We start from the raw sequence: 11,680 nt of genomic DNA, 5'->3' as shown, positions 1-11,680 counted from the left end.
TGCTCTCTCCGCCACGAACGTCAAGTAGGCGGCTCTATCCGTGGCCACCGCCTCCTGACGCAGCTGCTGCTCCAGCTCCTCCTGCCGCCGACGGTGATCCAACTCCTGCCTCTGTAGCCGGAGCTGCATCTCCGCCAAACGCTGCCGCTCGTAGACTTCATCCTAACGCTGCGTCTCCTCCCGCTGCAACCGCCGCAGCGCAAGCTCCTCTCACCCCTGCTGCTGACGCGCCTCCCACCGGCGTTGTATCGCCGCCTCCCGCCGCCGCCGCGCCTCCTGGCGCTCCAGCCGCTCCGCCTCCTCCCGCTGCCGCCGCTCCGCCTCCTGGCCCTGCCGCTCCGCCTCCTCCCGCTGCCGCCGCTCCGCCTCCTGGCCATGCCAGTCGTCCGCGACATAGGCATCTACGGTCGCCGCTAGTGCCAACTCCTCCAGGCCTCGTACTCTGCGAGCTGCGGGTCCGCCTCCACGACTTCTACGGCCACCCGCCTCGTCCCACAAATCGAACATTGTGCTATTTTCTAGGGGTTTTGCACCAATGAGGCGGGAGAGGAGGGATAATATAGACCGCCAGCGAGGCGGGAAACCTCCCGCGCGGTGTCGTGGCAGGAGAATTTCCCGCGCAGCGTTGTGGCGGGAGAGTTTCCGGCCCGGCATCGTGGCGGTAAAATATCCCGCGCGGCGCCCTGGAGTCAACGACACAGCGGCTCCCACGCCCCAAATTTTCCGCCTCGCGAGGCGCCGGCGCGCCCGATTCGTGCCCTTGGCCAAGGGACTGGCACAGGGTTGCCGGCGCTTCTATTGGGCTCGGGAAAAGACCGGCGCCGTTTGGGGCGCCGGTGTGAGCCTATTTTCGCTCCCGGCCCCCAAATCGCTATCGGGGCCGCTATGGGGCGCGCGGTGAAGATGCTCTCGGTACATAACACAAAAATCTAATTCAGAAGAGCTAAATACACCACTAATCCTAATAGTTGTACTCTACGTGCACTTTAGTCCCAATAGTTGTAAAATGGGGTCAGATAGTCCCAGAAGTTGTCCCAATGTGCAAAATTAGTCCCAACCTATCTAGTGCTGACATGTGGCATAGGTCTTTTTGCAAAATAGGCCTTATACATTTTGTGTACTTGCTGATGACTAAAGGTTGTGGGTCTCACCTGTCAGGTGACAGTAAAGGAATAAAAAGAGATTTGCTGCTACTAGGATTCGAACGTGAGACCTAATGAACTCACTCCCCAACCAGTAACCATCAGCTCAAACGGTTGTTTTGATTACAATACATACTACCTCCGTATTGAATCCATCAGAGCTGCTAACCGGTCAGGGAAAAAAAAGAGCTGCTAACCTGTCATGCGCTTGCGTCACGGATAGAATTGGGAGGTGTAATATGAGTAAAGAAGGAAAATAATTACATCAGGGAACATTCTCTAGGGCCAGGAATCCTCAAAAATAAAGCTGCAGTGGATCATATGATTGAAGTCTTGAAAATTGCTTTTTTGTGTAGTAATCCTTCGTCGGATGATAGACCGTCGATGCGGCATATTTTGTACTCCCTCCATCCATAAAAAAATATCGGAGATTTATATAAATTCAGATATCTAAATTTAGATAAACTTGCAGCGGTTATGTTATGTTAAATGAGTCTAAAGATAGGTTAGTTGAGCTGGACATGGTGTTTCGGCTCACTGGTGTAGACGCACCTATTATGCAAAATGCATTTTAAATTTATGTCGTAGTTTTAGAAAATCAGTATAAAATTCTTGTGTGTATCCTTAGACATTCTATATTCAAAAAATTGTGGTAAAATGATATTGTTTGTGGCCAAAAAAGATAAGAAAATGTTTCGTCAAAATAGCTATTTTCGAGCACCGAAGAATTGCCACCGCCTCGGCAAACCACAGCCGTCCGGGGCCGCCGCCCCAGCTTCCACCTCCCTAGCCACAGAGACCTCTCACCCAGCCGCCACGAACCAACCGCACCGCGAGGACTAGAAAGCTCCAAGGCGACGCCTCCAACAAGGTAGCAACGCGTCCGTTGCCGTCGCCCGCTCCCGACGCAGCTTAGGTTTTCACCCGGAGCTTCTAGAACCCCTCGCGTCGGTCGGAATCGAGAGAATCCACAACGACGCCAACAAGAAGGAGAACGACGCCCGGAGGCGCCGCCATCGTTGGCACGTACCGAAGTCGCGTGCAGAGCTTTCGCCCGGAGGTCGACCCGACCGTGAAGCAAGATGGAGCAGCAGGCCGAGCGCCGAAGCAATGTGGCCGACCACCAAAACTCCGCAGCTCGCCCTCACCGCCAAGACCAAATCTAGGCCCGGCCGCGCCCGCCATCCCTGCCCTGAGCATCCGGAGGCTCCGCCCTGCGTCGCGGCCGCCAAGGGCACAGCAACCCGCGTCGCCACCGTGACCGCCCGCCGCGGCCCAGATCGGGCCCGGAATGGCCTGCCCCGGCCACCACCACTGCGCAGCGCCACGCTAGCGCTGCCGCAAGCCGCAACGCCCCGCCTCGCATCATCTCTGCCGCCGCAGCAGGCGGAGCCCCAGGGCCGCCGCCCTGGCTCCCTCTTCCCTTCTGGCGACGCCCCACACGGGCCGGCCTACCCCAGCCAGACGAACACGGGACCCCCTCACCTCCTTTGGAGATGAGGCCCGCCGCCACCGCGGCAGTGACCAGCGGCAGAGGGGCGGCGCAGGCGAGCCTCTGGCGGTTGCGGCGCTAGGGTTCGCTCCCAGCGTCGCCAGGGGCGCGACGCGAGGAGCGTTTCGTTGGTAGGGAAGACAGTTCTTGTCCCGTGATTCTCCATCCTTTTTTTGAATGTTAGATTTAGCTCTGTTATTTCTCGGCGTTAAAATCTGAATGTGCTTTTGCTGAAACGTGATACTCTAAACATGCTGATTGAGTCATCGTTTACCTAGAGTGTTAGCTGTAGGTGAGAAAATAAAAAAACATGTTATGTGGATTGTTGACTCAATCCAAGCGACGTCCAAGAAATGTTGAGTTTAATCTACGGAATCATAAATAAGAAGTAAGTTCTGCACACTTTGACAGAAAGAATCATTGTGACCGGTGGTTGGCCCATCCTTCTTCGGATGTGGTTGCGCGTTCGAATCCCAGAGCCAACAAATTTATTTTTACTTCTTTCATCTCACCTTACAGGTGGGACCACATCTGTTAGGGATCAGCAAGGACGATGTGGTATATAAAATGTGTAGGGGTCCTTTTGCAAAAATACCAAAGCCACGTGTCATCACCTGAATAATCTGGGACTAGTTTTGCACATTGGGACAAGGTTTGGGACTACCTAACCCCATTTTACAACTATTGGGACTAAATTGCACGTAGAGTACAACTATTAGGAGTAGTGGTGTATTTAACTCAATTCAGAACATTACTCCCGAGGTGATTGCATCACTCTAATAAATCCAACATAGAAAGAAACTTTATTTCTGTCTGAAAAAAGGAACTTTATGCAGTATGAGCAGATCTGTGGAATGATGCCACCACGATTTCCACAAAATGCTTATCTAGCCCCTATCCTTGTCATTTGTCTAGTCTTGCTTGCTAAGATGAATCGAAGTTTTGCAACATTGTCCGCCAGTTCATTTCTTATATCGGAATAGGTCACAACCAATGGCAATCGATGCAAAAGTGATAAAAGTCCAAAGATGGCATCTGTGTGCGCTCACCAGCTCCTCGCAGAGCTCCTTAAGCGGCCGCCGAAAGTCGGCATGGTCGGGGAAGTCGGCGAATCTGTAGAAAGACACCACCACTAGGGCCGGCACCTCAGCTTTTACGCCTCCATCTCCCGCGACCACCGCGAAACTCCTTCCGTGCGGCGGCAGGGGAGCGAGCGGGGGCCTTTCCCCCAGCGGCATGAGGCGGATGCGGCGGCGAGGGCTAGCAGGGCTAGGGACAGAGGGCTCGAGGATTAGAGAGTTGACAGAGGGTAATAGGTGGTGGGCGGCGGCACTCGCTACGGCCGTGGCGGCGCGGCGGGCGACGGAGAGTGGTGGGGAGGGCAACATCCGGGCTTTCGGGTTCGGGTCAGAAGTAGCACACAGTAGCCTTAGCGGATTATGATGTTTTTTTTTTAACAGACAACGGCCTCGAGAGGCCCACAAGCTTCGTTGAAATGCGGCAGGTACACAATTACAAGGAGACCCTCTAGTTTCTATTGCTCTGAAAACCTACTATTTGAAGATAAGGTCTCCAACTTTGCAAAAAAGATCCTAGCACAAAAAAACTCTAAGCAATCAGGTGCTTGCATCCCTTCTCCGCCGCTCACCGGCAACCTCAAGGCACAAGCCATTGAGGTCCGAGAGGAAGGTGCTCGTGGTGCTCTCTTTGCCGATGCAGAACCAAATTTGCCGGCCTTCTCCACACCTCTGGGGACGAACCACTAGGGGCGTCGTGATGGAGAGCTCCGGCGCTTGGCAGACAAAAACAACCTCCGAATGGAGGTTAAACTCCTGGAAGAGAGCCGCCATTCGGCCTAGAGGGGTAAGGCAGAATCGTCAGCTTCGGTCCCCTGATGATGAACTTCCGGAGAGTGCTTTGGAAGATTGTCGTAGTCTCCATGGTTGCCTAACATGACATTCCGAAAAACACAAAGAGTTAGAATAGAAAAATCTTGTTGCGAGAATATCAAAATTCTATCCCAGTCACACTTATTTGTATGTTGCGCATTTCATTGGCTGGACTTTTTTTCTTCATGTTTGGTCACCTGTATCTATATATATCCAGAAGAAGAAGCGTAAACATGGCATTTGGTTATATGTGTTTTTATCCGTATGGAAAGTTAGTTGCTTACTTGTGTACCCCCTGATTTCGAATTTATCTCATATCACCACACTTACAACAACTTTGTCACTGATCTCAATATTAAAAACTTACAACATGACAGTTGCCTGAAAGAACAAAATGAAGCTAGTGGTCAAAGATAATTTTAAAAGGTCAACCGTATGCAATGAATTTAACAAAGTTCGTCTAGAATAATTCCAAAATTGAACATATTATTAAAGGAGTTGCAGTTAATGAAACTCGAAATCAATTGTTTTGATGGAATCACGTCATCAGTTCACTTCTTTTTGTTGTAGAACTCATCATGAAACGGTGGAGTGATAAAGTATACAATCAAGAGGCGAGAGAAGTTAAAAGAAACAAGTTCAGTGTAACACGAATATGAATATGATATATTAGGGATCTATTCGTCTATAACCATCAAAACATAAAACTTACAACATGAAAGTTGTGTGAAACAATGAAGTTAATCCTCAAAAGAAATTTTAAATAGTCATCTATGTGCAAAAGAATTGACATAATTCATCTAAAGAACTCCAAGCCTAAGCACAAAATTGAATAATAACATTCAGTGAGCCTAGGAACCGATCCCAAAACTCCAACTACCTCATCCATGTGCATATTTTTCGTGTAGTGCTTATCTCGAATCGAAACATCACCATGTTACTCAAAAGCGATTAGGTAAAGAAGATCATGAAAGGTGGGCAGAACTGACAACGTGCAAACATCTCTGCACAAGCCACATTTAGAGCTACCAGCTTGAAAGCCGTGTTCCCTTTTCGGCCCATCGGAGCCTACATGAAGAGAAACCGCCGATTCGAGCGTTCCTCGATGTGCAGATTGTGGAGTGCTTTCAGGATCGTGCAGACCACTTTCTCCATGCAGCCTAGGTAATCAATCAGTGAATTCATCCATGCTCGAGATAGACACCCGAGACACCCACCGTGACGCCAACATCTCGTGGGCATGCAATGCTTTTTTGGAGCTCGATGTCCTTGCAATAATCTTAAGGGGTGGCACCATACAACTTTGATCGAGCCAGTCTGAGTCACTTCCATCAGCGTCAATACCTTTTTCATTCCACCTCCTTGAGGGCCCATCATTGCTCCTTCACAAACGCAAAGAGTGATACCTCCTTTCGACCAACTTTTAATGGACCATGTTGCATTAGGAGGGTACGGCCCCATCCATGTCGCAACACCGACTGCCAATACCATCTTCTCCACCTTCCTGTTGATGGTCACCCCATCACCAAAAATTGAGCTTTGTGTTTCCTCTGTACTAGAGACCCCACTTTGCCATGCCTCCACCAAACCCAGCAATGCTCCAATCTTATCTGGTCCTTTTGGAGAAGCTCGACACCAACGCATATGTTGAGAAGATTCAAAGTCCCAAGGCCCTGGAGGCGAGCAGAGAGAAATACGTTGCAGGAAGGTCATATTCCAATTGACCATTGCAAGAGCCACATCAAAAGGAGTGCATGGTGGGAAGGAACAACCATGAGAAAGAGAAGCTGACACTCGCATTCTATGAGGTTATCTCACGAGGTCCTTAGATGAGGAACAAAGGCGTTCACTCTCACGACAAGTGCCACCACCACCGTGGGAGGCAAAGGCAATATTGCAATCCCTCACCATGTATACTAGATCATGGAAGCTCACGTTGTCACGCCCGTCCATTTCGAAAAAGAATAACATAAGGTATATAAAAAAATTGACCAGTTCAAATATTGGAGAAATATGGGCAATATATGAGTGATGTGGATCCTATAGAAAAAATCTAAATTCTACATTCTAGTCTAACGTGGAAAGATTTTGCAAGCGTCAATTAAAAAGGATCACATCGATGCTACACACAGCTTGTAATATGGGCAATATATGAGTCATGCGGATCCTATAAAAAAAAACTCAACATTCTACATTCTAATCTATCATGGAAAGATTTTACAAGTGTCACTCGAAAAATAAAAGATTTTACAAGGGGAAGTTAAAAAGGATCACATTGATGCTACACACAGCTTCCTATGGTGTTCACAACTTTTGCCAAAAACTGAGGATACTATTCAGTCAAAGACCCCGGGGACTGACTTGAGGTCCTAGATTCCTGCTACTCCACGGCCTTCTAAAATGCTTGGTTGCCTTGTAAGTTTTTTTCTCTCGCTTGCTCCATGTAGGCCTGATTACAATAGTACAACTGAAAACAAAACAAAAACAAAAAATTGAGTGGCTATTCCAGAACACGGCTCCACTGGTTCGACTAAACAAGTACAACCAAAGAGATCTATATGATGAATATATAGCAGCTGGTAATTTACACACAAAAATCTGAAATCTAGCAAGAATTGGACACGTGCAGAGGGAGATGTTTCTACATGAATATGGTACAGTACCAAGTTACCAACACCACCATTTCCAACCCAAAGACATATATACACACACACTTTGTAAGGTGAGTATCAACTGAAGACAAGTTTGCTGCTAGCTAGGTTTCAGAAAGCAAAAAAGAATTAAACACAAACACCATTACTCTGTAAAATGTAAACGGAACAATTGAAAGATACTTACAGGAGGCTCCTCTAGTATTTTGCTCTCGCCAAAATAGCAATTTCCAGGAATATAAGCCAACTTGTCTCCAGTATACATAAATTCAGTTCTAACAGTAGTCACATTATGTTGTAAGCCAATTTGAAGGCTGAAACCAAAGAACAACATCAGCCTTTGTAACGTCTTGTACAAGATAGCCTCGAAAGTGCTTGCTAATAGATTGAAGTTGATCTTACCTGCTGTGGTGTCTGAAAATCAGAGTGCATTTGTTCCGGGGAGACTAATTACAGATAACGCACTGATTGCGTTTGAATGCCTGCACACTATCAGACAACAGCGGGCTAAGAGGCCTTTCTTTGCTCTCAAGGTGGACATGATGAAAGCCTACGATCGAGTTGAATGGAGCTATTTACATGGCTGTCTTACTAGGCTTGGTTTCTCGGACACTTGGATCAGGTCCGTCATGAGATGTGTAACAACTGCCCGTTATGCTGTCCGGGTTAATGGGGACCTTACAGAGCCGGTGGTACCGTCAAGGGGTATTCGTCAGGGAGATCCTATCAGTCCCTACCTATTTCTTTTGTGTATGGAAGGATTGTCATGTTTGCTGCAAAAACAGGAGGCCCAAGGTGAGCTACAAGGAATCAAAAATGGTCGACTTGGTCCTGCTATATCCCATGCAGATGACAGTATCTTCTTCGCCAGAAGTGATAGCCGTAGTGTTGATGCTCTCCAGAGGACACTGAACCTTTACTGTGCTGGGTCCGGTCAAAAGATTAATTTGGACAAATCAACTATTTTCTTCGGAAATAGCTGTGAGGAGGGAATCAAGAATGAGGTGAAACAGAAGCTGGGCGTGCGGTCCGAACTTCTCCAAGATTCCTACCTCGGTATGCCTACTCACGTTAGCCGCTCATCAACGCTGACGTTCCGCTACATCTATGAACGCATGTGGCAGCGGGCTAACGGATTGTCGGATCGGCCTCTATCTAGAAAAGGAAATGAAATTATGTTGAAATCGGTGATACAGGCTATTCCAACGTTTGTGATGAGTTGCTTTCAGCTTCCAGTGGAAACATGTGATCACATGCGGAAAATTATAGCCAACCAGTGGTGGGGAAGGAGAATGGTCGGCAAAAGATGCATTGGAGATCCTGGGAGTGGCTGTCATCCTCTAAAGAAATGGGAGGACTAGGTTTCCGTGATATGGAACTATTCAATCGAGCGATCGTCGGGCCGGCGGAGCCGGCGTCTCATCACGGATCCTACCGGTTTATGTGCTCGAGTTCGAAGGGTCGCTACTTTCCGAACTGCGAATTTTGGGATGCTCCATGTCCACGTTACTGCCTCGTATACGTGGAGGAGTATTCTCTATGGGAGACAATTGGTCAAGCAGGGAGTCCGTTGGTGTGTTGGAGATGGGTCAACTATCAAAATAATGCAAGACAACTGGATTCCAGGTACCAAACCTGAATTTCTCCGAACACTCACAACCCTGACTGATGGCCAGACAGTTGACTTCTTGCTCGATATGGAAGCACATTCCTGGAATGTCCAACGAGTTCGAACTGTCTTTGCAGAAGAGGTGGCTGATCAGATTTTACAGATTCCTTTAAATCGCCATGGTGTAGGTGATTTTATGTCCTGGCCTCTTAGCCGCTTTGGTACCTACACGGTACGCTCAGCCTACCATTTGGCAAGATCAGAGAAGGCGTTTAAGAATCGCAGCTCACGTGGGAGAGGTATGGCCTCTGATACACAGGCAGAATCCAAGTTTTGGAAAAAACTGTGGGCGATCAAGGCTCCGGGTAAGATGTGCATTACTCTCTAGAGGTTCGCCCATAATTGTTTACCCACTGGCCAGCAATTTCTTCGACGTCATATTCCAGCTTCTCATGTCTGCATCCATTGCTCGGTGGAAGAGAGTGTGGAGCATGCCTTTCTTTTCTGCCCTTTTGCAAGAGAAGTGTGGACTGAGATTAAGAAGGACTTTGATGTTTCACTTCAGCGTATGTCCTTTCTTTCCCCCAAGATTTGGCTTATGGATTTCATGTCCGAAGTTCTGAGATTCAAGGCATTGTTCTCGCGGTTACCTGTTGGCATCTATGGGATACCCGGAACAAGATTCGTGAAGAGGGGGGACAAGCTGTACCGCTCGGCATTGCTGCCAAGATCAAGGCATATATTGAATTCATCATGACGTATCAACTTTCAACCAGTTCCAACCACAGACGTGAGGCCACCCGAGTAGTTTCTTGGTCTCCGCCGCCGGATGGTTTTCTTCAGTTGAGTGTTGACGCAGCCCTCTTCGCCTCGTCAAAAAGCATGGGTGCTGGGGCTGTTGTTCGTGATCAGCAGGGGACCTTTGTTGCTGCTGCTGGGGACAACATCCATGACGTGGTTAATCCAGAGATTGCTGAAGCGTGTGCGATCAGGTTTGCCCTCTCTTGGGCTCAAGATGAAGGTATGGATCATATTGTGGTGAATACAGACTGTTGTCTGTGGTGCAACGCATTGATTCATCGGAGAAGGATCTATCTGCGATCGGACCGATCATTCAAGATATCAAATTGCTGGTCGCTGGTTTTACCAAGTGTTCAGTTATCTTTGTTAGTCGTTTACAGAACTTTGCTGCTCATTATTTAGCTCGTTCTTTGGAGTTTTCTAGTAAGTCTATTTGGCGTGGTGTGCCCCCGGGGATTATCCGGGAAGCAATTTGTATTGACTCTACGTTTAAGTGATCAATAAAGTGGGGAAGTTAAAATCAAAAAAAAAAAAAAAACATCATATATTCAGATGAACCCTTATTTTTACCCATGATTGAGATTACTTTCCCAAATAAACATGTCAAAACATGAACGACACTACCTTGGTGTCATGTTCGAGGCAGCAGTTATATGATATTCCAATATCTTATGCAGCTTCCTAAGCTAATCTGGGGGTTGATCAACGTTCTGTCAGAGTTAGACCATCTCTCATGTGTGTTAGACCATCTCTCAAGTATGCCCCTAAAGCATCTTCATGTTTGCCAACACCAACAGGAACCAATCCACCAACATATTGAAAACCTATAACATAAAAATCCAAACTAATAACAGAGGTGTGATCGTTGATTTACCCTGATTGTTGCGAGGAGAGTAGACTGGATCTGACGCTTGACCTGCATCAACTTCCCATGGAGGCATGAACTTTGGAGCACCATGAAGCAGGAACGCCCAGCCCTTGATCATGGCGCTGCAGCCTAAACAAGAGAATACAAAAGCAAATGGATCGAAACCAATCAGATTGGGAAGAAAGATCGAGGTGAGAGGAACTTTAGAAGGGGAATCGAGTGGCCGCTGCACCTTCAAGCCATCACGCATAATCCTGCCCCAGTAGAGTAATTCGAAAATTCCTGAAACGACAAAATCATGTAAGCTGCCTTAGTAGTAACGCTGTAACACAGCGACGAGAACTTCAGGAGCCACGGTTGCCGAAGGGGCGGAGGGTGAAGGCAGATAGAAGAAAGAATGGATGCCGCGGGCATACACCATATATGGACTTGGCAGGAAGTAAGGGCATTTACAATGGTAGGAAAGTCATGCCTTCTCTTACTAGTTTACGTCATCTAGAGAAGACGATTGCATTATCTCTTATTATCATCTCTTACAATAAATGAGAATTAATTATTTTAGTAGGAATTATGTGTCTAAAGAAAGATAAGTCGTACAATGGGGAAAAAATAATCTTCTCTTATTTTATAAGAGATCATCCTTAGTTAAGGAAGATAACCTTTCTTTCTTCTTTCTTTCTCCTCCAACTAAGCAAAAATCCCACATGACAAGCCTAAGAAAAGGCTGATGTCACCCCATTGTACATGCCCTAATGCACCCTTAACACTGGGAGACGGAATGAGCTTCATCATCATTACTCCATCGCTTTTAACGCTAGGTATTGTGATCTGTTAATTTCTTTGCAGGGAAAGGACAATGAAGGCCTCGTAGGGACATAAATGGGCTATAAAACCTCACACACGGGATGGGATTGGGGCGTAAAATGGTGCATCGATACTAAGTAGGAGTGTAGGACTAACTCAAGCAACCAACATGAAGCCATCACATGAGATGCAACTCACTCTGATTCTCGCAAGTTTAGCTACTGCCAACTCAAATTGTATATAACGGGGCACAACTAATCGATTAGTTTGACAGGTGTACCATCAACAACTTGTTTGTTAGAAAAACTAATATTACCATGTGTTGCCCTTTCCTAATAATCCTAAGTGATAGTCTCATGTCAATTGTTTTATGGTAAAAAAGGAAAGAAAGAATATCTCTAAAACAACCAAATTTATTTTCTTG

The 11,680-nt window shown here is 47.2% G+C and overlaps 1 long non-coding RNA gene across 1 annotated transcript; it reads right to left on the bottom strand.

Moving 5' to 3' along the window:
* Nucleotides 1–6,685: 6,685 nt before the first annotated feature.
* LOC124705795 lies at nucleotides 6,686–10,822 on the bottom strand. Its single transcript, XR_007004163.1, has 5 exons — nucleotides 10,685–10,822; nucleotides 10,459–10,581; nucleotides 10,209–10,275; nucleotides 7,362–7,488; nucleotides 6,686–6,990 (listed from the first exon to the last, which is right to left on the bottom strand). It is a non-coding gene; the product is annotated as an uncharacterized LOC124705795 (long non-coding RNA).
* Between the last annotated feature and the right edge of the window lie 858 nt (nucleotides 10,823–11,680).

The sequence above is a fragment of the Lolium rigidum genome, chromosome 4 (genome assembly GCF_022539505.1).
Source record: "Lolium rigidum isolate FL_2022 chromosome 4, APGP_CSIRO_Lrig_0.1, whole genome shotgun sequence".
Taxonomy (NCBI): Eukaryota; Viridiplantae; Streptophyta; class Magnoliopsida; order Poales; family Poaceae; genus Lolium; species Lolium rigidum.
This window is presented reverse-complemented; position numbering and strand designations above follow the sequence as displayed.